This window comes from Pleurodeles waltl, chromosome 6, assembly GCF_031143425.1.
Source record: "Pleurodeles waltl isolate 20211129_DDA chromosome 6, aPleWal1.hap1.20221129, whole genome shotgun sequence".
Lineage (NCBI taxonomy): Eukaryota > Metazoa > Chordata > Amphibia > Caudata > Salamandridae > Pleurodeles > Pleurodeles waltl.
Window position 1 is genome coordinate 719054145 of NC_090445.1, and position 25855 is coordinate 719079999.

At 42.3% G+C, this 25855-nt stretch overlaps 1 long non-coding RNA gene across 1 annotated transcript in view; it reads left to right on the forward strand.

The window, feature by feature from the left end:
• The window catches only part of LOC138300200 (uncharacterized), a 104271-nt gene extending 90979 nt beyond the window's left edge, over nucleotides 1-13292 (forward strand). The window contains exons 2-5 of the long non-coding RNA XR_011204888.1: nucleotides 8552-8707; nucleotides 12550-12670; nucleotides 12760-12851; nucleotides 12949-13292. This is a non-coding gene — a long non-coding RNA (uncharacterized lncRNA). The remainder of the gene's footprint in view (nucleotides 1-8551; nucleotides 8708-12549; nucleotides 12671-12759; nucleotides 12852-12948) is intronic.
• The last annotated feature ends 12563 nt before the right edge of the window (nucleotides 13293-25855 follow it).

The window sequence follows — 25855 nt, forward strand, 5'->3', positions numbered from 1 at the left end:
TCCATTGCTTTGGCTTCCAGATGTTAAGCTCCAGATAGCCCCATCCAGTATTATACTCAAACAAAAAGAGGACTGATAGTACCTTAAATCGGGTCTTTATTTTGGGCTTAGCAGGAAGTGTAAATAAGAAAGCCGACTGAACAGAATGCAGACAATGTGCGGAACGTGCTGAAATGTGTCCCGATGTTGGAAAATTACACCAGAACAAATTCAGCATGTTTCCCTGGGTGGTCAGGATCCGACATCTGGCCAGAAAAGGCTGCCGGAAGGGGGAGCTGGTGCAAACCTCCTACTGTCTCGCACTGCCACCAGGCCACGGCAGTCAGTCACAAGTCAGAGGCCAGCATGTGCAGACGGTTTCCTTAATTCTCCACAATACATATGTTCTTTTACTGATGCCTCGGGCTGACTGGAATCAGGGGAATTTCAGGCAGTGGGGAAGTCTACTAATTTCCCCTGTCTGCCACTATCATAAGAGTAGCTCAACCCATCTATTTAAAACTCAGGCCACTTGAGGCCATGATTGCATATATTGGCCTCAGAGGGTTGCCAAGCAACTGATGTAGTTTCCAACCATGCTCCGAGGTATTGATTTCTGATTGCCTCAGTGTGCCCTGGGAGATTTGCACTAGCAATGGGTGCTATCAGTGTATTGTTATTGTCATTAGCTCACCGCGAAGCCTAGGTTTATCCGTGGGTGGTCTTGGTGACATTACTGAATTCTACAAGGTCCTTTCTCCATCAGTACTTAATTTCAGATTAAACATGAACACAGTACTTAGGAAAGTAGTGAAAGCTCTAACATCAAGTATTCCTTCCACAGGAAAGGGACACAAGAAGAAAAAGAGATTTCTTACAATGGGAATTACTGCCACGAGGACATTCTGCAGGGACTGTGAAAGATGCTCAGTCCCGGACGCATTTTTGACAGGGGTGTATGAAAATCTCGCAATTTTGCTTTCATGTAATTACACAGAATTATGTATAATTACGCGAAATGCAAAACTGGCATTTGGTGCTATTTTTTATTGTGAAATGCATGCATACATCCATTTTGGATAATAGGACATACTGCAACCTAAAAACTAAAATAATAGTGCAAAAAGACAAGCGCTGCACACAGCAGCTGCCCGCATGCTGGTAGTATGTGTAGTTCCCTTGGGGTCACCCAAAATGTTTGCCAAAAATTATGCATAATTATACTATTTGGCGTGATAGCATAACAGGTGTCACATGCAGTTACTGAAAATATGCATGCAAAAATATGCTAATATAAGCAAAATGTCGCCCCAGCCTGGCCTATTTTTTTATGAGTAAGTACTTTCATATTGAAGGACATGATGGTGCCCTAGAGAGGTGCTTTTACAATAGAATGCTCTTATGTTTTTTTAATTTATTTGTTGTTTTATAGAGCACCAACATCAACTAACAGAACCTTAAAATGTTGCACAGATGGAGGGTGTCAAAACACCAAACAGGGCAAATCATGTGTTGACTACTGACACAACAGAACAAAAATATTTACAGTAGAGTGCTTGTTGGAGATTTATAAAATAGGCCAATACAAAAGAAAACATAAAATATGCAATGGTGATTTGGCCTGGTTACATTACATTTTTTTTGTTACAGAAAAGCAAGGAATTGCAGAGCAAAATGTATAGTACAAGAACATCAAGTACTAAATATTGTGCTCCAAAAATATTGTAGCAAAAATATGATGACCATAATGTCAACAATTTAAATATATTTAGTATATGGTTACTAAACTTATATATATATATTTTCGGTATGTAAAAATGTAAAAATGGAGTTAAGAATGGCAAATTTTTATTTGCTTTTTTATACTGAGTTCTTGATACTTGGTAGTTGAGATTTATGTCGTGATATTTGTGCAGCTTGATATTTATTACCTAATTACCGACATTAACCTATCCAAAGAGGTGGGAACAGTGCATTACTTAACAAACACCATATAAATATATATATATATATATATATATATATATATATATATATATATATATATACAGAGAATAGCAATATTGGAGGATCGACTGCATAGGAAGAATACAGTGTAGGTGAGGCAGGATATCTAAATGTTGAGAGAAATATAACCTGTATTGCTATCAATCAGAGTACAAGTATTAAATCAAAGAATTATATATATAGATAATACAATGCAGGACTTTGCATAAGGTTTAAATGGGTATACTATTGCTTAAGAGCAACAGAGGACTCAGGAGTTAAAGGTTTAGGGTAAGTCATTGGCAGTGGGAAAGCACAGATCCTAGAAATGGCTGTGGGAGTGGAAGAACATCAAGCGTCAAGAAGAAGCAACAATAAAACTAAATGGGTAAATAGAGACTAAGGGCCTGATTGTGAGTGGGTTCTGTATTCTGTCTCATGTCTAAACCCATGTTTGCCCACGGGTCGGAATTAGGAAATGTGAGGTATTAAATATATCTTTAATATAACTTGATAAACATCGGATGCCTTAAATACCTTAACCTTCGTTAAATTGCAGTAGGTCAATCCTGCTGAACTTTAACAAGGGAGATGTGCATGGTATTTTGTGTACAATGTGGACTTTGGTGTGTTAAACACCAAGAGCAGCATGTTATATCCCTGAAAATGTATAATAGGTGCTATTTATTGCACCCGATAAATACTGTACCCCAGGGTATCATTATTTCTGAGGTGTGATAAATTCTACCTTTAATTGTAGTCAGTCCCAAACTAGTAATTAGCTAACAGCACAAATGCAAGACAGACAGATAGAAACAATGACAGACTTAATAGTAGGAGTTGGGGACGCAACTAGCACTATGAGAATATAGAAAAGGGGCTGTGGAGTTTCTTCTGGCCGAGTGAGCAGGTTTGAAAATAGAAGGATAACAGAATATGAGTGATTAAAGGCAGGGAAACTTCATGAAATTAAAGGGGAAGAAGAGTATCCGTGTATAAAGTTTAAGAGATAAATTGCTATAAGAATTTATTTCATGTGAGCTCAACTGCAATGGGTGTCAAACATTCAGGACATTTTTAGCAGGTGCATGTGATGAAGCACAACAGACTGCAGACTGATGATGGTTCTATGTGAAGGTGTAATTAACACTGGAAAGGGGAGTATTTCTCAAGTAACAAGTTCTTGAGGAGGGATTTGAAGCTTTATATTGTTATGGTATTGATGGAAACGGATCTGTGTAATGCTGAGTTTACCTGAAGTACTGAATGAAGAGATATCCTCTGATTCTGTAACAGAGAATGAGACATTCTCCAAATGAGACATAACCAAAGCCTCCATTGCCAGTTTCCAACCTCGGAAGAAGAAATGTGTTTCATACGTTTGTGAAGGTGAAACTTGGCAGATTTAGCCATGGCTTGGATGGGGCATAAGGATTAAGATTAGAGTTGAAAAGGAAACCCAGAAATGTAGCAAGAGTGGCCATTTGTCAGATGGTATCTGCTGATTTAAAGGCTTCTGGCCAGAGAAGGTCAGTGCCTGGGACAGGTTTGGGTTTAAGGAGAACAAATTCTATCTTTAGCACATTAGATGTGAAATGATTTTACTTCATATACTTGCAGATGCTCAGAAGTGAGGATTGTAACATGATGGATTCAGGGTAATCCAGTTTGATAATGACCCTGGTGATGTAGGCATACTGTGAAGGAGCTCTCAAGATCTCTCATGGATACTTCATAGATGTAAGAAATGACACTAGAATGGCCTTCTAAGGAACACTGCTTAAAATGGATGAGGGATCAGATTAGTTATTGTAAGTTTTGGCCATTTGTGAATGTTCTGAGGGATGGAAGTGGACTGACTCAAGTACAGTTTCTGGAAGGCCGTTCCATGTTTTTCAGAGTGCCCAATACAAACTGATGTTCATTTACATCAAAATCTGCAGTTAGATCTAGTTAGTTGAGAAGGTGGTGTGGCCTTCATCAAAAGTGCAGAAGATGTAATCAGGCGCACAGGCACAATAAATTATACAGATACTGCCCTGTGGCCTCCCCAAAAGTCATATTGGAAGAAACCAATAGGTTATTCTCTTTCATATGTTTTATGAGTTCAGAGGATATACATATTTCTCAATAACTTTGGCCAGACTTTAGAAAGGGTGTTAACATTCATCAATCGAAGGGTCAAGGTTGAGTTTTGTTTTAGAAGGAAGTATACATGCAGTTTTAAATAGTCGTGATTCTGCAAGGAAGAGTTGGTGAGGACAAGTCAGTGTGGACAAAAAGATCTAACAAGTTGTTTAGCAATTGAGGGATGCATCAGGAGAATATTAAAAATGTTTTGCATTGGACACAGCTGAGAGAAGGATTTGTTCTGAAATGGGGAAGGAAAAATTCTGAGGAGAAATTGTTTTTATTGTTTAGACAAAAGGTGGGAAAAAAAAACGAGGGATCCTAAGGGCTCAGGAGGAGAGACGATGGAGAGTTGTACCACCATGGAAAAGATTGTATTGATGTTAAGAAAAAAATTTGTGTTGCATATAAAACCATTAGGCCTGGAAGGAGAGGTGGTGGAGAAGGAGGTAAAGCCACAAAGGATGAGTCATGTGGTCTAGATTGGAGTAATGTTGCAGCTTTTGCTGTGACTAGGGATGAATCGGAAGGAGTGAACAGGGGTAGAGAGGCTGTCTAAGGGTGATATAATGGATGGTTCAGGGGAGTTGTCTAAAGGTGCAGAGACAGTTCACATAAGAGGAAAGGAGAGCAGCAGATGAGGGATGTGACTTAGAAATCAATAGCCTGTTATCCAGGGAAACTGCTTGAAAGAGAAAGAGCAAGCGAGCGAGAGAGAGCTAGAGGGAGATGAGCATGTAACGGGGGTGCTGGTGGTGAAGGAAAAGATAGAAGATTACAGGAGGGTGGATAAAAAATTGTGGAGGTTGAGGAGGTCTGCCGAAAGATGAAGAGAGCTGGGGAGGCTTGACGGCAGACCATGTTGTAGGTTGGTGATGGAGTTAGATATATGGGATTTTTGGGTGAGGAAAAAGTGTTGGGGGTGAGACGTGGAGGGGTCAAGAGTATATGGAAGGTGGCAGTGCTTAATTTGTAAATAAAAAAAGTTCTGGTCCCCAAAGCCCTCCTCTTAAACACACGGTTGCTACAATTAAATGTGCAAATGAGGAATACTGAGTCAGCATAATCCTGAAGCCATCTTGGGCCTCTTCAATCCAATTACAGCCACTCCCTGCCCCTTCAGATTACTCTTGCAGCTTTTTGCTTTCTTCCATTGTGACTCTTTTTCATTGTTCTCTTCCTCCGTCTTTCCCATATGTGTCTTATGCTCGCAGTAAATGCTTGACACAGAAAAATAAGTGCCGTCCGTCAACAATAAGTGCTGGTGCTCCGCACCGGAAACAAAAAGCACAAATTAAGAACTGGAAGGTGGAGAAAGAAGGTATGATAGGTGAGTGACTGGGAGTTGCAAGTATTCAGAACTCAGGAAAAAGGGTGGTAATGATGTGCATTTTGATAGCAAAGAATTGCAGCAGGTAATGTTATTATTATAGATGCTAATATGAAGTTCACATTTTTGATTCTGGTAACCAGATGTTTGATGTTTTTGCAAGGGTCTCAATGGTAAAGGTATAAGCCTGGTTTTTAAACCTTTTTGATGCATTCTGTGAGAGGGGATAATGCCAAAAATGATGTAGCCAGGGAGCCTTGTTTACACTATAGCAGTCAGACTGGCACCTGTCAGAGTAGCCATGGTCATTTCCTTTGCCACCCTGGCTAGAATATCGACCTACATATTTTGGAATCCCCAACAGTTCTATGGAGAACTCTGTGCCTTGAGAAGCACTGACAATTTGGTGAGCTGCAGCCATGTTTCACGCGACCACTCCATCAAACTTTTTTCATTTTTCAACAACAAACTTCCAAGGTGGGAGCTTGTGAAAAACTAAAGATAAATGACCTAGAAACCGAGGAGGTTTCTCCCTGGCTGTGGGGGGAGGTAATTTATTTTCAATGCAGGACCACAAAGGTTTCTCTGGCAGTCTTTCACACAAAAAAGAGCAAAAGGCTATCTGTTCTAAATAGGGAGGATGGTCCGCTATGCCTACACTGACAGCCGGAACTCTGCCAGGGAGTTGGTGTAGGGTTTCCAACAGCTGACACAGCAGGAGTATCACCATCTAAAACAGTCCACCCAACTCACAGTAGGGCAGGCGGACCATCGGTTTGGAAGACGCAGACTCCCATCACACTTTCAGCGGAGTGCCCTGTCCACCATTCTCTAAATGAGGCAGAGCGTCTTTCATTTTTTGCTGATAAAGTTTTGATATCTCAGAGGAATGTTGTGGTATAAGAAAGCAGTGAGCAAATTGTCAGCATGGATCACATCAGAGAGAGGCATCAGCCAAAAACAGTGCAAGCTAAAGTAGGCCATTTAATGATTTCAATTAACAGGTATGTTAAGAAGCAGAAAATTCTAGAAGACATTGATCATTTTGCCAAAAGCAATACACATTTTAGTAATGCAAATTTCTCATCATGATGGGGTGCTAAGGCTGCAATTTTAGCAAAAATACCAAGGTCTTAATCGATCATTAAGTTTAATCTGCATGCCTGATATTTAGTAAGAACTTTCTTACACGTAATATGTGGTAATGGTGGGGTATTTATATGAATCACCTGAACTGGTGGAGAAGATGGTGCTGAGTGTGGCCTCAGACCCAAGTACATCTATAACAGGGCCATGCAGGCAAGAACCATTGCTGTCACCCTTAGATATAGACCCCGGAGCTGAGATGCCTAGGTGACGAGCATAACTAAGTCAACTGAGGGGACATTTACCTCCCGCTTCAGAGACAGTCCCAGCTGCCTAGAATGGTGAAGTGAGATCCGATGCAGAGCTGCCCAGGTCAAGACAGTGACCCAAATAATCTGGATCACCTGCTGATGAGATGGGGATGCAGGAGAGCTGGTTGATCAAACCCTGTACCAGGAAAGATCTACCCACGAGCGTTGCTTGGGGAGTGCAGACATCTGCCATTGGTGGCATGGGCACCCACTTGAAAGGCGGTCTCCTACTGTTCAGAATGATAGGACACCATTGTGATCCAATGATTGATTGCTCAAGCCAAAATTGTGCCCGGAAGGCAGAAATGGAGGGTGGGGAGGTGGCAGGGCAGACAAATGCTCACACCCTGAACCAGGAAAAATCTGCCCAGGAGCATAGCAAGGATGCCTTAACAGCCGTGAAGGTGTAGCTGGTCTTGCCACCAGCTTTGAATGCAGTAACAGGAATTACCCGCAAATAGTGTCCCATGTTTTAACGGTGGTGAAATGACCCTGACAGAGAACATTTTCTTGCAACTGGAATTACCTTTACAGGGTCGGACATGTTTGGGCTTTGTTAATATGGCATTCTTAGAAAAATATATTTGGAATTTCCTTTTTAGAAAAATGTTCTGGAAACAGGAGTTACATAAACAGTGTGGGGCATGCTTGGGTTTTGGTGATCTGTCATTAACAGAGAACGCGCTGTCAATAGCAGAGAAATAGTCTGGTAACAGGAATTACCTTCACAGGGGAGGACATGCTTTTGTCGTGATGAAATGTCCTTGTCAGAGAAACGTTCTTGTGCTAGGAATGTTCTGAAAAGGCAGTGACATATTTGCGGTGGGGTGTCCTTCTCAGAAAGGAAAGACATGCTGGGCTTAGGTCGGATATACTATAACTGAGATGCCATACTAACAAAAATGATCTAAACAGGGAGGGCTATGCTTTGACTGTGTTAATGTGTCTCTATCAGACATAACATTTTGAAACAGTAATTACCTTCACAGCGGTATATGCTTGGGCTTTGGTGAAATGTCCATATCAGAGCAATGTGTTAATAACTCTAATTACCTCCACAGGGAAGGATACATAGGGCATGTGGGGATATGTTAGTTTTAAGAGACTGTTATTGAAGCAGGAGTTCCTATCACAGAGGGGGATGCTTGGGATGCAAAGACATGGAAGACATGGTCTCATTGCGCAACTCTCCTATAACTTAAATTACTTCTGCATGGAGGGACTGGATGGATCTGCTACAAGATGTTGTTATTTGGGGAATGTTTTTTATAGGATTTAATTCTATAGGGAGGAATGCTGTGAAACTGTGTGAAATGGTTCCATTGTGGAACTGTTTGCAGTGTAGACGCGTGCTTCTGAGGGGAAGCTAGGACCCTGTGCTGCTCCTCGGAATATCACTTCTGTGCCTATTGTTCAAGGCCCTGACAGCCGAAGAACTCTCCCCTCTCTCCCTCCATTCGGTCTTTCTTCCGGTTCACCGCCTTCTTTCATCTTCCCCGCAGGATGGCTGTGGCCTTCTTGCCCCCATTCATTTAATTATTTTTTCTTGGTTTTGCCCCTTTGTGTCACCTTTCTGCTTCCATAACCCTATTAATATATTTATGGACATCAAGCCTGGCCTTGGCATTGTGGCCATTTTGTGAGCCTGGTGATTTCTATAGAAATAATAAGTTCTCTCTCAGAAGAGCTGGTTTATTATATACCTGACTGAGGTATGTTATGTGTCTAGAATGATCACGCTGGGGAAAGGTGAATGCGCTTGATGAACCACACCTGGACCAGATGACCTTGACGTAGGACTGGCCGCCAGAGGTGACCTCAAAGACAGACAGCCCTCTAACTCTCATAGCCTGCTCAGCAAAGAGAGAAAGACAGGTGGAGACAGGTATGTGGGCAAAGAGTAAGTGATACTATGATGTTCATGGTTAAAGAGGTCTGTCTTTTGTGTAGAGAAATCCATTTGCATGTGTGCATGATGACGTGTTGTGTGCCTTGCTTTGTTTAATGCTATCCAAAAAGATGATACCAGTGTGTATGATCCTGGACAGGTAATTGTAACCTACACGTGCACAAACTGACAAGCATGAGCAAATCCTATAGGTCTGAAAGTAACACAGTCCAAAGTACTCTTACCTCAGCCAAATCCTTTTTTACTGACTTCGTGAAAGCCGGTCGTGAACAAGAACAATCTCCCCCACCTTATTATATTTGAAGTGGCCACCTCCATCTTTAATCCAGTAAAATAGAAAACAATGGCCCCATCCTATAAAAGTGCTTATCTAGTGAACTGATCTTGTTTCTGCAGCATGCCGGCCAATGGGTGGCCCACTCCCATAGAAGTTCTTTCATTGGCCTGTCATTCTAGATTAAATGGGCATCGCACTGACACTCCGAGGGCTCCCTGGCACTAAATGAGTTATGAGACCGTTGGGAGCTAATTAAAGCAAATACGACTTCAACAGTGTGTAAAGATTTGAATGGCCATGATAGCTGTGCAAGCTCAGAGCTACATCATTCCACAGCTTGGATGCCAGAGCAGAAAATATACAGTCAACCATTTTGGAGAACATAAACACCGAACAATAGAAAGTAAGCTTAAGCCTTATTGTATGGCTCTATGTGGTCGGTGTAATTCTTATAGGGCATTATGTTTAAGAAAAGGTGTATTATCTAGTCTGATTGTTAAAAGACACCCTCGACAAAGTTAGGTGAGTGACCTGCCAGCCTGCAAGGTCAGCGGAGGTTCTTTGTCTCATTCTCCTGGCAGAGGGCTGCCTGCCAGATTTAGAGATTCCATCCACGCGGTGGAACGAAAGTGCAGACATTTGCTTCGATGGACTTTTTTCATTGTTAAATGTAGAGCGGGCAACCAGGTTGAAGCAACCTACCCGGCATTTTGTTTTGTCTTACGGAAACAAGATGCCAAAGTGAGTTTTGTTGCTGCAAAGCACAAGAAAAGTGTACCTGACAGTGGCACAACAATAGCCCGCGCAGCCCCTGTGGAGCTGGGGGCCCAAGCTCGGCAGGGGCTGGGGGGCTCAGCAGCACGCAGTCACGCACCGTGCACTGGCCGGCATTGTGCACGGGCGGCTAGCCCCTGGCCTAAATGGTCCTATCTGGGGCAGGGGTCGAGAGCGGCCCTCCTTCATGTACTTTGAAGGGGATCCCCCTCAGGTTTCGTTACACCACCGATACCTGATGCACCAGAAGTTTTCAGCCTGCCTGCCTGCCTGCCTGCCTGAGATATTTGAATATTCTTCTTTCAGATAATATCGCTCCTTGCATGGCCTTCCTAGAAAATAAAAAACAGCAGGGCAGCTGTCACTGTGACATGACAGTGAAGTTGTTAGGAGATGAACTTCCTCCGTCTGAGGCTGTGGCGCTGGATACCCTGAAGTCCTTTCACTTCTGGGGACCGGTTTTAGAATCACCAATTCTGGCCAGTATTTACCCCCCTGCGCTATGCAATTTCGAGTTGTTACCCTCCGCATGGGTAATAACCCAGCTGACCTGGAATTACTGGGCCCATATTTGGCATGCATATTCCCCATTCTGGGAACAGTTCTTCTCCCATTTAAAACCTTCTTTACACAGATAGTGAATGGAAGCGAGGACTGGTGAGGGGTGTGGGCAGGGTTGGAAGGGTGTCAAGGAGCAGATCAGGTAGCAGGCCAAGTGAAGGAAGCATTGCATAGCTTCTTGTCCTTTAGGTGGTGCCCAGTGGGAGCAGGACTGTTGTTGTATATGCAACCCATGCCATGGGAGTGCAGAATTCTATCAGGCAGTTTTTCCAGGCAGTAAAATTGGGCAATGTGTCCTACACATGGTATTCCTGGTTCAAGATCCCAGTTGTGATCAGCTCTTAAATATGGAAGATATACTGCAAGAATGGCAAGGTGGGTGCACCAACAATTTATGGTGCTGAACCCAGCTGCGCCTGGTGATTGCAAATAGTAGTGGGGCACAAAGTAGTGGATAAGTCCTCTCAGCACTGCAGCCTAGGGTTAGCCAAATGCTCTGACGCTCACACAAGTGCAGTGAGGATTGTGATAGTGCCTGACTTTTACTTTACCATATTTTGAACGTATTTCTTTATGGAAATGCTATGTCAATGATGTTTTGATGATATGGACGGGAACTGAAAACACACTCTTAGAGTTCTATAAATGGTTGAATGGTAGGCCTTCAGACATACAGTTCACCATACAGTATAGTCCATATGCAATAGATTTTTTGGACATTACGATCAAGGTAGAAGGGAATTGTTTGTACACTACTTTGTTTAGGAAAAACAGTGAGAAAAATTCGCTATTACAATACACCAGCCACCATCCTAGGAATCTTAGAGACAATCTACCTTATGGACCATTTCTCCGTTTTAGAAGAAACTGTGCACGGAAGTCAGAATATTTTGAGGAATCAGAGGATTTAATGAAATGGATGAATGAGAGGGGTTATCCCAGGAGTCTAGTAAGAAAGGGGCAGAAGAGGGCATTCTTTTCCGAGGGAAAACTTACTTTATCCAAAGACACATCTGGATATGGCCAACAGTAGAATGGCATGTCACAACATTTTGTACCTGTAGTAAGGAAATAAAGAAAATTATCAACCGTTACTGGACACTGATTTCTGATGAAATAGAGTTACGCGATCCTCCCATGTATATGCATTCAAGAGGGGAAAGAATATCAAAGACTTTGTGGTTAGTTCTATTTTAGATGAACCACCTAAATCTTCTTTATTGTCACTGTGGTATTTACTGCAGAGTGTTGGGCATTATAAGTATGGCAACTGCAAGGCATGTACTTTGAATTTGGAGACTAAAATCTTTGAATACAAAGATCAAACTTTCAAATTAAAAGAGCATACAACTGCAACAGTACTTATGTCATTTATGTGATTAAATGTCCCTGTGGTCTACTGTATGTGGGGCAAACAAGACAAAAGATTAAGGTGCGCATTTTACAACAGTGTAGCCGCATTATATGTAAAGCACAGGGGGCGCCCTTGGTTGATATTTTTACAAATCAGAATAATCTGGTTGAAAGTATGAGATGGTTTGTGATTGAGAAGGTTATTATGAAGCCACAGGGTGGGGATATAGCAAATGTTCTCAATTTAAGTGAATGTAAATGGATTCATCTCCTCGATGCAGTATCCCATGATTAGAATGAATATGAGGAGATAGCTAGGCAGGTGGCATGCCTGACCAGTGGATGATATGGATTTTTATTTTGAATATGTCAGTATATTGTTCAGTGTTTGATACGGGTGGGAGAAAATTCCTTTCATTTTTATGCTAAGGATATGAAAGGGGTTTTTTGTTTTATGCTTTGCCCATATGGCTGTAGTCTTTGTTAAAGGTTTTTCAAAGATTTTCTGAGTTCTTTGTTGTATTTGTGGTTTTCGGTTTCTTTACCTTTATCTGGATTAAGTCATATCTATCTTTGTGCATGATGAATTGTTTTTTTGTATGTTGGGTCCTCTTTTGGCTAAGAGAGGGTTGATAATCCACTGGGCAAATGTAGTTCCGTAATTTCCCCTTCCTTTGCATACTCTCACCAACAAGTTATTTAGGCGGGAGTTTTCACTCTGCGTCTGAAGGAGAGTGGAATAACAATACCTCCTCCGAATATTAGCAGTTTGGGGTTCTTTCATTCTTTGTTTTTTCTGACCTGAGTGATTAAAATTGAATTATTGAGTGATTTGGTTTATTTTGTTTTCCAGTAAACAACAGTTTTGGAATTTTTTGTGGCTTGATGGATGAAGTGAATATTTCTAAACTGATTGTGGCAATCTGTTTGGGATAAGAGAGGAGTGTATGTGATATCTCTTCCTCAATACGGAGGTGAGTGATTTGATAAGGTTTTCCTTACTCTGCAGAGTGTTGGATTGAATCTAATGCGGATTTTCTGATTTGCTCTTTTGTTTCCTCAGGTATGGTGAATATGGATTTTTGGATGAGGTGATTAATATACACCAGTTCTATGAGCGTTATCATTGTCTCACCATATGATGAAATATTTTAGGTGAGCGGGAAAGCAATTATCTGTATCATGCAGCACAAATGATATTTTAAGGAATGGTGGATTAAGGCTGAACATTTTGTGTCCTTTTTCTTGACAGGTTGCTCCTATTTTTTGAGTCCTGATGAAGACCTGTTTTTGAGGCAAGATTTGGCCCTATTCAATTCACCGGGTCGAAACGTCAACGATTATATTGAGCCTGGATTGGTTTATGGTGACCACCAAAGGGCAATTGCAATTAGGACACTTTACCCTTAGGGAATGTGAAATATATTCTGTTGATTGTAGAATGGTCAACTGACAGGCACTTGTGTACATATTCTTTGTATAATAGTTAAGATTGATTTCTTCACTTCTCTTTCTTTTTCTTTTTTCATGAGCACTTTTTCTCGTACACATTCTTTTTTGCTTTTTTTGTTATGGGGCAACAATTTTTAATTTATGATTCATAACATGGTATAAGAAATAAATTGTATATTTTTATACAAATTGATTATGAATGTTATTTGAGATGATGAATGTTGTTTTGTGCTGCATGTATGTGATGTAATTCATATGGTAACAAAATTCATTTTGTTTCTGAAAAAGAAAAAACATATTCCGTTTGGACCATTGTAATTATGTATTATGACTTTTATTTGGAGCAAGCATCAGCAGAAGGTTGTCAACAGGTTTATTTTTTGTAAGTTAGATAAATGTTTGAATAAAGAGGCCACTAAAGTAGAGTGGTGTAGCCCCAAAGCTCTTGAGCACCATCCACCTCTGGAGCCTGAGCTAAACTTCCTGATAAAGGTGGCAAATCAGTTGGATATGTCAGAATGAAGGGATAACCGGCAGTCAGTTAGAAGGTCATTCAAGCCGTCACTAGTGTCTAAAGTGTGCACAGAAGACTTGGTGCTATTGCCTGTGCGCTATTACCCCTGAATGCTGTACGCAGCTCTCAGTCCTGTCTGACTTCCATCTTTCTAACCTCAGCTCTTCTCCTGTCATGCGTCTGCGAGAGCCCTAGATTCAAGTGTCGCTAATACAACTTTGAACAAATTTCCAAAGCACTCCTACTGCTTGATAATTGTCAACTGAAAGTAATTGCAGTGTAGCAAAATGGTGCCTATCTAGGCTATCCATCATTCGAACATAAAGTCCTTGGGTATGCCCAATAGGCATCACATGTCTAATACTTGCCTCCTCCTCTTGGTCGATGGGCTTGTCACTTGTTCTTTCGTGTGTTTCTAAATGAAGTGGGTGTATTGGATTTTGCTTTCGTCGGGGTCCCTGTTTAGCCGTGGGTGTGACGCTGCGGAGGAAAGCTGAATGTTGAGCCAGCAGATGGGTGGGGTCGGAGGCTGTGCAGGGGGCAGTGCTCCTGGTGGGGCATCCTGGACGCACCTTAAAAATGATCCTGGTGTGAGTAAAGAAGATTCCTTGTCTATACTCCGTGAGTTTAGGTTAGCAAATAACTATGTTGTGTGGAGGACTTTGAAACACCAGTACCTATTCTGACTTCCAAATGTTCTCCTTTCTGGACCATTAACTCTGGCAATCCTCTGAATGCTAAAAAAAAACACGAACACCTCCTTTCATCCCAGTGTACACACTCTGCATAACTCAGAGTCACTGATTAATTGGTGATATAACAACTGGTTAGGCCCAATTTTCCTCAGAAGCCCACTGAGGTGTTGCCGAATGTTGCTGGATAACAACTCTGTCTAGAATTTATTTCACCTCTTCCGTACACCAATATACTGTCCCTACCCCTGAATCTGACACTTGTATGTTCCTTCTCATCCTCGCTTGTCGCCGTTTTTTCGTGTTTCTCTTCCTCCTTCTTTCCCCTATTGCTGCCTTACTCTTTCGGTTCCTGGGTTAAAATCTGATTATTAAAAAATCTTTCCGGTCCCCAAAAAAAGAGTGCAAGTGGGCTTCAACTGCACCCACCGGCTCAAATTAAGCACTACCCTGCGCATTTCACACTAAAAAGCTACTTTGAAAACTTACCTGCGATCAGCACTAGTGACAACCACCTGATGATAAGCAAATGTACTTGTACCAAAATAGACCTGTGTGAGGTCCTATGCCGATAAATGCAGCTTTAGAGATGGCTTTGGTGGAGTGAGCCCCTCACATCCCCTTGCCTGGTCAAACACATACAACATACGTCATGGCGCATGCAGGTGGCACAATATTTCGTACTTGTAATTTGTTATTTTGCTGATAGGAAGCTATTTTTGTGAATTTCCAGTGCGCCCCGCCTTCCAATGTTTCAGGATAAGATTGTTGTTGAGTCCTGACCTACGCAGCACCAATTCCCAAAGCCACTGCAGTCAGGCTGTGTGATCTTGTAGGACACACAGTGGAGGACGTGCACGCGCAGAGAGAAGTGAGTAATCAGAGGAGGCAGCTGTGAAAGACGCCGCGGTGTCTCAGATGGTCCGGTCAGAGCTCAAGTCAGCCACAGGGCACGGTTCCTCGTCACAGGTATTATTTTGAAGGTTATTTGTGCCGCCGAAACAGCCTGTGAAGGCCCCGATTCAAACATGGGGTGTTATGACTGAGCGGTATTTCCGAGTAATACATTGCACAGTGTCGCTTATTTCTGCATGCAGTCGGTCAGTCACTTCACTGCCAAGGTCAAACGCTTCCTAAAGCCACTTGCTCTTATGGACATCAAGGATGAGTAAGGATGGGCCCACACACTGTCGGTACTGAGGTACCATCCTGCACTTTTCTATTATCCTTCTGTTGTGGCCAGTGGTCTCAGCCACATGAGGTCCAGTGTATGTTGTAGCTCCCCAGCAGGGGACAAAACCGCTTAGATGTGTGTGCAAAGGGTGTGCCGCCCATAGTTCAAGAGGACTACTGAAGGCTTTAGGCAGGGCCATGGATTTATACAGCAGTGGCTAGCCATATTATGCAGCAGGGTTGACAAAATACCGCACCAAGATTGGCCAAATTATGTGGCACAATACAGCACAATCTGTGACAGAATAATTTTGTCATTTCAGCTCCTATTAATACTATAAGGGTAAAGTTGCATCTCATCATTATCAGTACCAGCAACTGAAAGTCACCTGTGAACATTTGCAAAGGGTGCCCACGAAACCGGGGTCCAGATTTAAAGAAAAGTGGCACAGCACGGTGCTGTGCCAAAATTGGTAGTGTCGCGCTGCGTCACTTTAGGAAGGGGCACCTTCCCGGACATAAACAATAATTTCTGCCATTTTGCTTTTTCTATGCATGCAGCAGAATGCAGCACGCATAGAAAATCCAAAAAACTAGGAGGAATTAAAGTATTCATCCTCGTTGCGGGTGGCATTAGGTTTTGGCGCTGCCTCAGGTTTACGAAATGTCATCAATCTGAGGCAGCGTCAAAATGCAATGGGTGTTGCTATGGCATGCCCACAGCAACATTCATTGCATGCCCCTTCCACGCACAGTGCTGCGTGGGAAGGGGCTATATTTACAGGGTGACGTTAAGCCACAAAAAGTGGCTTAACTCCACCTTATTAATCAGCGCTGTGCTTAGCTCCAGAGGAGCGTCACAAAAAGTGACCTAAGGAGCCCTAAGGGGCCTATAAATACAGCCCCAGGTTTTGGGGCTTTTATTGGAAAATGTTGATATGTTTGAGTTTGAAACAAAGGGGTCTATTTACAAACATTAGTAGTACTACAGTAGGACTGCTAATTAGAGATGTCATCAACCAACCTATACACGGAGATTCTGCCTCTCCTATTTTTTTCTGTGCGGAGATTTCCACACTGTGGAGTCTCCGTACATTAAATATGCATTTTAGTTCTAAATGTGGGAGGACAGGGAAAAAGGAATGCAAAATGGGAAATACTTAGAACTAATGGGGAGGGTTTAAAGGATGAGTAAAGCAGTGGAAATGGAGAGAGAGTTAAGGAGAGGTTTAGGAAGGGAGAGGCACCCATCCACAAAAGAGTAAGCCCAATCCAATTCACAAACAGCACTTGTAGAGTTGCTACAGCCAAGTAACACCTAAACTGTTGTAAATTTAACTCAGCTCAGGGCTGGAGTAAGTCCAGCACCACACATGGCCAGCCATGAATACTGCATCATTTCTTTATAATAAATCTTTTAGAATATTAATAATTTAGGGAAGCGCGTTGAAGGTGCCGGGGGAGCTGCATTCTTGGGCAGGAGCCCTTTAAATCAAATCGCGCTCCCGCCGTCGCAGGAAGCGCGTTGAAGGTGCCGGGGGAGCTGCATTTTTGGGCAGGAGCCCTTTAAATCAAATCGCGCTCCCGCCGTCGCGAGAAGCGCGTTGAAGGTGCCGGGGGAGCTGCATTCTTGGGCAGGAGCCCTTTAAATCAAATCGCGCTCCCGCTGTCGCGTGCGGGCGGCGTCCGGGCGAAGCCCCGGCCAAGGGCGGGCCCGTCATTGCCAGGAAGAGGCAGGGCAGGGCCACCCCCCTGACATCCATCCAAAGACGTCTGGATTAGGCAGCTCATAAATCCATGGCTGCCTGAAGGTACTGTATTGGCGCTTATTTCTAAAAAAGGATTTTACTGAGGATTCCAGCCATACTGACGGGGTGGGGGCATAGTCCCTCTTTTAATAGGGCAGTGTGCTCGATATTGCCCGCCAGAGTCTGGAGGAGGCTGGGCTGGGCCTCCCCCTTCTCATTTCCAGTAAGAGATCTGCTTGTATTTAAGAGAGTAAAGCTTAAATCTTAACATTTGTCACGTTTAATCTGAGAAGCCAATACTCGTTATTCAGCCCTACCTTCACTAGACCTTCCTCCAAATTCTTTTATCATAAATGTTAATTGGATATAACTTAGAGGGCTTCACTCAATAAGTTTATAGCCAGCGTGTGGGATACTCCCACCCCACAGCGGAGATTGACAAGCAGGACCAGACATTCTCGTGGCGGGCCCTTTAATAAAAAAATAATAAAAGTACCTACCTGTACTCAAAAGGACTTTACCTCCTAGTCTCCTCAGGGATTAAGTAATCCGTGCCTGGCACTTTAGGCCATTCCAACCAACACCATCAGGGCAAGAATCCGGAGGCCTGGAACTGCTTCCAGTAGAGCCAAAGCATTAAATAGGTGACTAAAGACATGGGAAAACGCAAGGTATCAGAACCCCCAAGGGGGAAGGAGAAATCCACAAAAAAACTTAGGAATGCAGACAAGAACTGTACTATAGCTGAAATTGATGATCTCATTGAGGAGGTAGAGTCATTATTAAGCAATAAGGCTACCCCCCGGGAAGGTCCTGATAAAAAGATTACCTCCTACTACACAAAGAAAGCTGAAATAGAGAAAGATAAACTAACTGAGAGTGTTAGTCAGCAAGAGGGGAAGGTATCGCCCGATATTAGGACAGGTAGCCCCAAAGATGCCATAACTCGAGCCATACACCCAAGCACCATAGATAGTACCAGGAAGAAGGGCCACATGCAGAAGAGTGATGTTGTGTGCTCCAACAAGTACGCAGTCTTGGCAGAACTCGTTACTAATAAAGTACAGAATGCACAGGAGGGGGATTTTGCGGATGAGCTAGATAAAATCATCCCAATAGTACAGTCAGCTAGAGAGAAGATATCATTACCCAATCAAGAACTAGAGAATTATTTAAAACACAAAACAAGAACTATAGTAGATCTTTATGATCTACTTTCTGGCTTAATCCTGGAAGTTAGGAAGTTAAAACACAAAGTAAGAACCTTATCAGATATTGTGGAAAAGGGGGGGGACAGGGGAACCCGCAGAGCTCAGAGTGAAAAGGAGAACCCCTTAGCACCACTACATGCACAAGGTAGATCTACACGTCCTCAAAGTTTGAATGCCCACCCCAACCCTATCCCAGCTATAGCCAAGATTTTACATCGATCACAGGGATGTATGAGAGGGGTAAATGAGCGAAATACTGGATTACGTAATTATCCTATAAGCAAGGCTGGAGTTCTACGCCAAGAAACAGGGAACTTTCGAAGAGAACCCCGCCTGGAAACAGGGCTACAAAAAGAAAAGGTGGTACCTACCTCGAAGCCCTATTCCCTAGCATACAATGATTGTATTCCTCCCACCACATGGAGCCGTTACTTTGAGGGGGAAAGAGTCCTACTAGGACCAATGTTGTTTATCTGTTAAATGTTCCGAAATTGGCCCAGAATAGCATAGAAGATGAGGATTCCTTAAAGAATAAGCTTATACACTGGATCAGGTCCAAAAGACACTGCCTATCAATAATCCGCTCAGATATTACGAGGGCAGAAAGAATGCCAGGAGAGACGGGGAAGCAGGACGTTGTTGCACTGACATTCAAGGATGGAAGATTAACTGAAGGTCTGATTGATATGGAACAGAGAACCACTGCCCCCAAAATTAATGCTATGAGATTTAGCCCGGACCCATTCATTACCAAACCCATAGTCCAGAGGGTCAAGCATAATAATGGGGGAATGCAAATGACAAATGGAGATTCCAATCTTGAAACAGTAGATTGACTAACCCAGTTAGATCAGGCACACGTGGGACCAATTGGGGACTCAACAGTAGCTGAGCCCCATGAAGGAAATAAATATCATGCTAGAGGGGTAGGGAGTATAGGGGAGTATTTGCCCCGTAGGAAGGCACTGACCACATCCTTAAATGAAAGGGGAATAGTCACTATGATCTCCTGGAATGTAGCGGGTCTAAAAAGTAAGCTCATAGATCCTGAATGGCAGGACTACATCAATCATTATCATGTCTGTCTCTTCCAAGAGACCTGGCTTAAGGACCCACCGCACAAATTGGGATATAAAACCTTTTTTATTAGTGCAACTTCAGCAGCCAGAGGGAGGCCGTCTGGAGGGTTGGTTGCATGGGTGAAAATTTCACTAAATATCGAGATACGTACACAAGTCACAGAGTCAGAGGATATTTTGTGGTTGGTATTGGGAAATAAAAATAAGGTGATATCCAACTTGTTCAATGTGTATATAAGGCCTAGAAGGACAAATCTGGAGTCACCTGAGTAGAATTATTAGATGGCTTGCTCAAAAAGATTCCAGTAGGAGAGACAAATATGATAGGGGGCGATTTTAATTGTAACTATGAACCTATAATTGGACTTGAACATTTAGCAGAAGACGAAGATCGAACAAGAGCAATCCCCCATCTAACAATAGAAAAAACTGTCCCTGGTACTGTGGCCGCCCTGCAACTTATGGGCCTCACACTAAAACATGGACTGAGGGCGTGTAATGGCAGAATGGGTGAAGGAGGCCTTAATATGGTTACTTTCCAGAGAGGCAATTCAACCTCGAAAATAGACTATATTATGCATAGCATAAGTACATGGGAAAGACTAGTGACTTTTAAAATAGACAAAAGGAGGGAAAGTGATAATTTTCCGCTAATAATCGAACCCAGGGGCCACCTCCTGGATCTAGAACATATAGAACATGATAAGGTGGAGTTACAACCCACTCTTAGCAATAATAGAAGGGTTGTAAAATGGCCAGCAATATTAGGCAACTTGGGCGTTATGACAAATATTTATAATATATATGCTGATCATTTGGAGCCTCATGCTCATAAAAATTGTATTGATATCCCCATCATGGCCATCCATCAGTCAATGAGCACTGCACTAAGACCTTATCTAACCAAACAGTTACAGCAAAAGCATAAAAAGGAGAAGGTGCAAACCACCCTATCCAGTCCATGGTATACCACCAAATGCAGGGAGGGGAAAACAATGTTGATAGAGGCCCTAAAACAAAAAAATCCACTAGCTGTACAACAGGCAAGGGCTAGCTATAAGAAAATACTGGCTACAGCCCAAAGTAATTGGGAGGACAAAAAATGGCAAGATCTGCTGGAAGCAGCCAAACGTAATGACGCAGTGACCTTCTGGAAAATAGTTACTCACAGCAGTAAAGTGGGGATATTCAATACAGAACATCATATAGACTCTAAAGCGTGGGTTAACCATTTACATACCTTTACTCTGATCCCCCCAACCTTGACTTTTATTCCTCCAAGCACAAAATTCTAGCTGCTTGGGGCATTTTACCTGATATACAATTCAGCCTGGAGGAGACGGTGACTGCCATTAAAGCGATCAAGCCAGGAAAAGCCCCCGGTTTGGATAAGATCCCTGGGGATATGTTCAAACATAGTATAGAAACTTGGGCACCCTATATAAATCTACTAAGCAACGCTATAGCAAGAGGAGGTCCAGTGCCAGAGACATGGAAAGGGGCAGAAATAATCCCAGTCTATAAAAAAGTATCTAGGGAAGATCCTGGGAGTTATAGGCCAATCAGCCTCATTGATGTTATGCAAAACATCTATGCTAGGCAGTTGCTGATTAGAATTAGCTGCTGGATAGAAGAAAACAGCATATTGACTATATATCAAGCAGGATTTAGACAGCAGACAAGTACAATCGATCAAGCCTTTAGGCTACTGGCAATAATGTGGAAATACACTAAATTAATGAAGGGCCACCTCTATATTGCTTTCGTGGATTTGCGTGCGGCCTTTGATTTGGTGCCAAGAGACTCTTTATGGGCTGCATTAGGGAAACAGGGCATGCCAGGGAGTCTCCTGTGCCAGTTGGAGAGGTTGCACGAAAACACATTTGCAAAGGTTCGGTGGGGTACAAGGGTAGAGTTGACAGACCCAATACCCATCAAGAGGGCGGTGAGGCAGGGTTGTGTGCTTGCCCCAACTCTCTTTTCATTCTATATTAATGATCTGGTTGAGTACCTAAAACAGAGTAACCATGACTCACCAAGACTGAATGGAGATCCAGTTCCTGCCCTCCTTTTTGCAGACAATACCATCTTAATATCTCAAAATCCCATGGGCTTGCAAACCCTACTAGGGAAATTTAGTGAGTACTGTAGCTCGAAGGGACTAGAAATAAACACAAATAAGACTAAATATCTGACTGTCAACCACCATAAAGCACTCAAGAGAAACATTCTGATTAGAGGGCAGGAATTGGAACGTGTAAAAAACTTTAACTATCTAGGGATACTGTTGGACGCCAAGCTGTCATGGGCACCGCACGTCAATAAAGCTGCAATCTCCTTAGTCCACAGTTCCATGGCGATTAGCAAAAATTATAAAAGCTCAAGATCCAGGATAGTTTCACCAGTATTTGAGATCTATAGGTACAAAGCACAGGCTGCTGCCTTATATGGTGCCAAGCTCTGGGGAACCACAAACTTAACCCCGCTGGTAACCCATGAAAACAATTTCATGAGGGGGGTATTGGGATTGCCTCCATCTACTCTGATTCCTCTAACCTATGATATTAATATGAAACAAATAGGTAAATTGGCAGCCCTGATGCCATTGCTTTACTGGTGTAGACTTTGGACAACTCCTGAACTGATCCAATATAGGCAAGTACTAATCGAGATCATGGACCTGGACAAGACCATCTCCCTTCCGTGGCTCCACTACATAAGGTATTGGTTCTACAATTTAGGGCTGTAATCCTATTGGGAAGAACCGCATACACTCACAACACAATCTAAGATTCGATTAAAGCAAGTATATTGGGACTTCTCTCTATTCAGCCCCCTCCACAGCAAGGACCTTGGTAGACTAACCTCAAGTTTCCTGGATATTAAACCAATACCAAGAGCTGAGGAATGGATAGATACTATCCAACCCAGGCGAGCAAAAGTACTATTTTTGAAGTTTCGATATGGGATTCTCCAGGTCAGGGCTTTTACTTCAAAATGGGGCCCCCAGAGTGGGAGAAGACACGAGGCGACATGTGGGTTGTGTAATATGGAGACCTCTGAAACGGCGGATCATGTTCTCTTAGCCTGCAAAGCTTATGACAAACTAAGGAGAAAATGGATTCAACCTATTTGCAGGAATGTAGGAATCAGAAACTATAACGAAGCGGCTAGATTCTTGAGATCTAGTACTATTCCATTTGTTGTTTTTGGTATAAGCCGGTTTCTTTTAGCAATTTCATTTATCAGAGACAAGGCGGGCCTGAGGCTCTAGGTGTTCTAATCCAGATAAACCCCTAAAGTTAAATTTATGGTGCCTGAAATGGCAAATGGGAGCTCTCTCTTGCAAGTTAATGGACTCCGGATATACACTAGTGAGAGCTTAAATTACCTTTTTTTTTTTCACTCACGGAGTTTTTCATTCCCTTTTTTTACAGTCGTTAACTGTTATAAAATGGTTATCTAGTCTCTACGGATAGCCCATGGGATATTGATAATGCTTGGGCAGGACACGAACTATAGAAACATTTGGCTTCTTAGTGCTAGGACTGTTGTTAATTGATGTATTTTAAGGTTTTTTAGAAGTACTATTTATTACTCATGTAAATATTTTTTTTTATTTTCTTTTTTATAGTATTTGTACAATTATTTAATATCTTATGATGATGACTATTTTGATGTTTTATCCTTTTATGGCTGATAGCCGAATAAAGGTGTGTGTGATCCTAATAATTTAATATAAGTATTACAATTATTATTTAATTGGAAAAAAGTTAACAGTGCTGTACCTTTTGAACTTTTTTTTACATTTAAGATAAATATACACAATGAACTTACATTATTCTTTAACTTGAACAATTTTTTAGTAATTTTTTCAAGTTTTATAAAGGTTTAAACTTTTTTTGTAGTTTACTGTAGGGAATTCTCCACTCCGTAGGACCCAGGCTACATGTGAACGTTATTTTTTCAGATACATAAAAATATAATTTAATGTTTAAATAATTATAATTCAATAAAAAGTAATTATTAATATGCTGATGAATATGTTCCCTTTTGTATATATTTGTAATAAAAATATTTAAATTATTTTAAAATAATTTTAAACAAGGATGCTAGTATTTTCAGTGCATAATGAATGAATATAAAATGTATATTTTAGGTAATGTTTTATTTATTCAAATTTATAAATAACATTCATTTTAAGGTAATAAATTAAATATATTGTAATAATTAATTATCATGTAAGTTAAAAGTGCATTAGCAGTTCTACTTGTTCGACATTTTAATTAAATGTATAAACTTATTTAACATAAACTTTTTTCAAACATTTTATATAAATTGTAATAAACTTTTAAACTTTTTCCTATATCTTTTCATAGCAAGATCTCCATCCCGATTCTGGAGTGTCACGCCAAGTGAGAAGAACATCAAATATGGTTGTGTATTCACCACTAGTAGGAAATGTGCATTCATTTATGGTGTTTTACTGACTCCACCCCCTGTTTTAGGTGGTTAGGACATGTAAGTGTACACTTTTGAGTAGCTTCACATTCAGATTTTGTGAATAGCCCAAAACTGTAAGGCTACTCAAAAGCTTAAGAGTAAATTTACTCCGTGTAAATCTACACCTGTAAAATTACCTTTATGAAAAAAGTTTTTGGGTGAAATCTACAAATTATGCAGTAGATGATGGATTATGTGACAAACTCAGCAAATCCAAAACATCACTGCAGCACACTTGCAAAACTGCCCTGGCTATAAGGAGACTAGTGTTTGTCAACAGTATTTAATATGCAAGAGACAAAGGCCTTTTTGCCTTTACCTTTTAGTAAGGACCCTAGTGGCCCATCCAATATAATCAGTCCAGACCCCCTTTACATGCCATTTGGCCTCCTCCTAAGTGGAAACTGTGTTTATCAGTTATATGTGGTGTGTGTGGAGTCCATGTGCTGCATGAAAGGTACTGCCCAAAGGGACACAGAGATTGTGAATAAAGATGGAGGGTCCCTTAAGGTCACTTTTATCCTTGTGGATGAGACTGCCTGCCAGTAGACACTCATGATACCTGTACTGCAGAGACCCTGGTTGTTTGTTTCCTTTTTCAGAAGCTGGGCTGGAATACACATTTCTTCCATTTCTGGCCCATCAGAAGCTGCTTGTGAAACATATTTTTTTGATGTTGAATGCTTACTCCACTTCCCAATTCTGCTCTCTCTCAGACAGTGCTGTAAAATGTTGCTTACTGTAGTTGGTTGGAAGTTCAAACCTGAAGGTGAAACATATTCTGGTTGGACACTGGCTTCTTGCTAATGCCTTCAGTTCCAGACACATACTGAGCCTCTGGAACTAATACCTTGTACTTGTTCTAACTTCCAGAGGAAACCCTTCAGTACTAGATGAGAATAGATGTTGTCCCAGAATGCTATCACACTTCCCTTAAGGCTGAGATCAAGCCAGTGTACCAGAGAAATCACTAAAACTGATATTTTTGTCATATTTATTTGTCCATAGTGACACCACAATATAACGTGCACAGAGGCCAAAGCATGTGCGTGGTTCCAGAACCTCTTCTGTGATCTGGGACGGCACACCATATGTGTCCTAGGCACAGACAAGAGTCAATGCCTGTGATGAGACACATAAAGTGATGGTGCAGCGTACTATGTCTAGTTAATCTTTAGTGTGACCAGACCTTTTTATCTGTGTCAGAAAGAGTGTGAGCTACTGACCCCTCTTGTGTACAGTTCTGCTGTTAAGTTAACCCTCAGAACAATGCGCCGACATCCAGTATGCATGTGTAACACATATATGGTAATTAATGTGTAACACATGTATGGCAGTAGGACTATGGCCCTCATTCTGACCTTGGCGGTCGGCGGAGAGGCGGCGGTCGGACCGCGAACAGATCGGCGGTATTAAAAATGGCATTCTGACCGCGGCGGTCACCGCCGCGACCGACCGCCACTTCCCCACTCCGACAGCCACGGCGGTCATGACCGAGGGGCTGGAGTCTGCGCACTCCGGTCCGGCGGTCGACCCAAGACCGCCAACGGTATCATGACCCTGCTTACCGCCGCGGTTTCTGGCGTTCGGGAACCGCCATGCGAACCATGGCGGTAGGCACTATCGGGGCCAGGGAATTCCTTCCCTGGCACTGATAGGGGTCTCCCCCACCCCCCACTGCCCCCCCGAGTCCTCCCCCCACACCCTCCACCCCCCTGCCATCCCCCAGAGGTGGTACGAACCCCCTCCCCACCCCACCCCGACATGCACATACACGCACCCCGACA